Consider the following 3,168-nt stretch of genomic DNA (forward strand, 5'->3'; position numbering starts at 1 on the left):
ATTGTGCAAAAAGAACACAAAAGAATCCAATATTTTCTCAAAAAAGCAAAAATAAATCAAATATTTCTCAAAAAGGAATAAAGAAGAAAAAACTAGTTTGGCCACCATAAAACGTATTTCATGATGACCCGTGAGCCAGCAACCAAAACGTAGCCCCACTGCTCCGAGTACGTAATCTAATCCTAGAAATGCAGCCATCGGAGGATGCTGGGTCTTGGGAGAAGATGATTTTCTTGATGTTGTGTGGGCCTTTGACCGTGGGTATAGAAGCGATCATCTTCTGGTTGGCGGTGAATGGCACCTCGCCGCCGGAGAAGAGATTCACAATCACGAGCTGATGGTCATCCGTGGCGGCGATCCAGCAGCCATGGTGGGAACCGACAAACCGCTTCTTGACCGCCTTGCCCGGGACGTGTAGGACCCAACTACCGCAGGGGCCGCACATGTGCTTCTTCTTGCTACGTCCATACGGCGAGAGTATTAGAGCTGGGACGGCGGGCTGCACCGGGAGCCGTGACGCCGCGTCGTGCCATGGCCTGCAGACGGCGGCGAGGCGCACATGGTCGCACGGGGACGAGATCCTGCGGCGAACCATGAAGATGAGGTCGTCGGGAAAGTTGTGTCATCCCGCCGCCGACGATTCGATTTTGCCGTCTCCCGCGTTCGCCAGCGCCGTCGACATCTCTCTAAGTCTGGATCCGTGCGTACGTGCCCCGATCTCCCCTGTTAGATGCGGACCTTTTATGGGCGCTGGTCTTCAACGGCCCAGCTTGGGCGTGGACAAATTTACGAATTAGTTCTCCTTATAGTTTTGGTCAAACATTAACCTTTAATTTAACTACCAAGAAATATATTGTATAGCATAAAAATAGTATTATCATTGGAAACATCTTTCAAGTATGAATCTAACAATATAAGTTTTGTGACAAATAATTTATAATTTGTTAGTCAAATCTATTATCAAAGTTGGGCATAAAATACAAGGAGGACCAATAAACGCTGACGGAGATAGCACTGCACTAGTTAACACGGCAAGCTAGACATTTGAGACGGGCAAGACAAGCTGCTAAGTACTGGCTTGCTATAGTACACAAGCCATGTTAATACAAAACGCCCTTTATTGAAAAAAGTACACAAGCAATGGTAATAGAAGCTCCCTGCTGCATGTCACGGCGGTGGTGTGCAGGCTTGCCGCCGGTGTCGTCGGACTTAGAGCATCTCCAGCCGTTGAGCCCCCTAGGAGGCATTATTTTCGCCTCGTGGGGGCTGCCGGCGAAACATTTAGCGTGGGGTGGAAATATATCCAGTCGTTGACCCCAGGCACGTACCCCCCGCCACCACCACAACGCGAACCGCCCAAGCGCGCGTGCCTTGACCATGACCGCGGCGGCGAGCGGCGCCGCGGCGAGCGCGCGAGACATGGCGGGAAGGAAGGGAAGGGAAGGAACTCGAGGCACAAGATCGAAGTGCCGGAACTCGAGGCCGTACAAGGCCGCGCGCGCCTCGTACGTTGGGTACCCCGGCCGCGGCAGCAGCACGTTGGCGCCAGGCGAGGCTAGCATGGCCATCATGATCTCGATGGCGTGGTTGCAGCCGGCCGTGAGGACGACGTCGCCTGCGGCAAGCTTGTTCTGAAACTTTGACCGACTGAAACAGAGAAGGCTGACTGAAACTTTGAATGAAACAGAGAAGGCAGCAGCGGCGCACCTGCGCGCGTCGGCCACGCCGGCGGCAGGGGAGTAGTGGCTGTGCTCGCCATGGCCACGAGCAGCAGCTCGGCCTACACACATGCGAACAAGGCTGCATCCTGCAGCAGCTCCTTTGTAGGCGCCGTCCCAGAGCAGCACGATGCCCCCGGAGAGGATCTTGATGGCAATCGCGCTGCCGATGACCTCCTGTATGTCGGCGCCGACGAGCGCGCGTGGCCCATGGCGGGTACTCCTCCCGGCAGAGCTCGGCGAGGTGCTTCCCGGTGACGACCCCGAGGCGCGCGGAGAGCAGCTGCACGAGCACGCCCATGACCGTGGCCCAGAGCAGCAGCCAGAGGAGCTAGTACCCGGCGCGCCTGCAGGTCCCCCTCGAGGTTGCCCGGGTCGAGGAAGCCGATGCACATGAGGAAGCCGGGTCCCGTGAAGCGCCAGAGCTTCCGCCAGGAGAAGGTCGGGCGAGCGCGCGCGGCGCCGGGCTCGCCGTCGTCGTCGGGCTCCGAGTCGGAGATGGAGATGGAGACCTTGTCGTCCGAGTCGTACGCGCGCTCCTCGTACTCGTCGTGCGAGGAGGAGGCGCCCCCACCCCCGCCCCCGCCGGGGAGCAGGCTCTCGGCGAGGTCGCGGGACGCCATGGGAGCGCAGGAGGATGCGTGCGCGAGCGGGGAGTGGGTTGGACGGGCGAGTGAGTTGGGAGATGGGAGTTCCTCTGACTCCTTCGTGAAACCAGGACTGGTTTCTGTCAGAACGAATTTATAGCTCCATTTCCTAATCCAAACATTTTTTTCTTTAATATAAACCCAACATTAACTGCCTTTTTCGACGTCCGGCATCAATCAAATCATAAAAATAAAATGGAAATTGTGTGTTTTACTCCAAGAAGAAGAAAGATCTACTGTATTTATCTCCTCCTTTTGAATGAAACTCTGGAAAATCCAGAAGAACCGCCATGGAGATGGAGTAGTTGCTTCAAGCAACGCGTCGGAGAAAATCGCACCGTATATTTTGGTGTGGAGTGCTTTAGTTTGTTTGTGGACACGATGCACGGCGGTTGTGCGTAACAGAATGTGGCATCGACTAAACAATCATCCCAGAGGGACAGTTTTATCTTTTTTTTTTCAGTTTGAGATCAGGTTGAGTCATCGGTCGAGCTTAACTCAAGAGTCGTGCACGAACTTACCTTTACCACTTGATTACAACGGGAAGACTCTTCTCCCAATGGACGTAGCTTAGATTATGATGGAAGCAGTCCATCAGAATTTAAGTTCTCACATTTTTTAATTTATTTTAGTCTTTTTAGTGATGTTTGTTCGGTGAAAGAAGAAGTCTTGTCGACTAAGATGTGTCATAAGGGTAAAATCTAGGTATATGCGTTTATAGAGGTGAGCCTACATGCATGTATATGAGCATTTATGATTGTCCTCTGAGCAGACTTTTCTTCCATTTTTCTCTTTCAGAAGTG

The 3,168-nt window shown here is 53.3% G+C and overlaps 1 pseudogene; it reads right to left on the reverse strand.

The window, feature by feature from the left end:
* Positions 1-933: 933 nt before the first annotated feature.
* On the reverse strand, positions 934-2,737 carry LOC125532055 (annotated as a pseudogene).
* Positions 2,738-3,168: the final 431 nt, after the last annotated feature.

This window comes from Triticum urartu, unplaced genomic scaffold, assembly GCF_003073215.2.
Source record: "Triticum urartu cultivar G1812 unplaced genomic scaffold, Tu2.1 TuUngrouped_contig_8920, whole genome shotgun sequence".
NCBI lineage: Eukaryota > Viridiplantae > Streptophyta > Magnoliopsida > Poales > Poaceae > Triticum > Triticum urartu.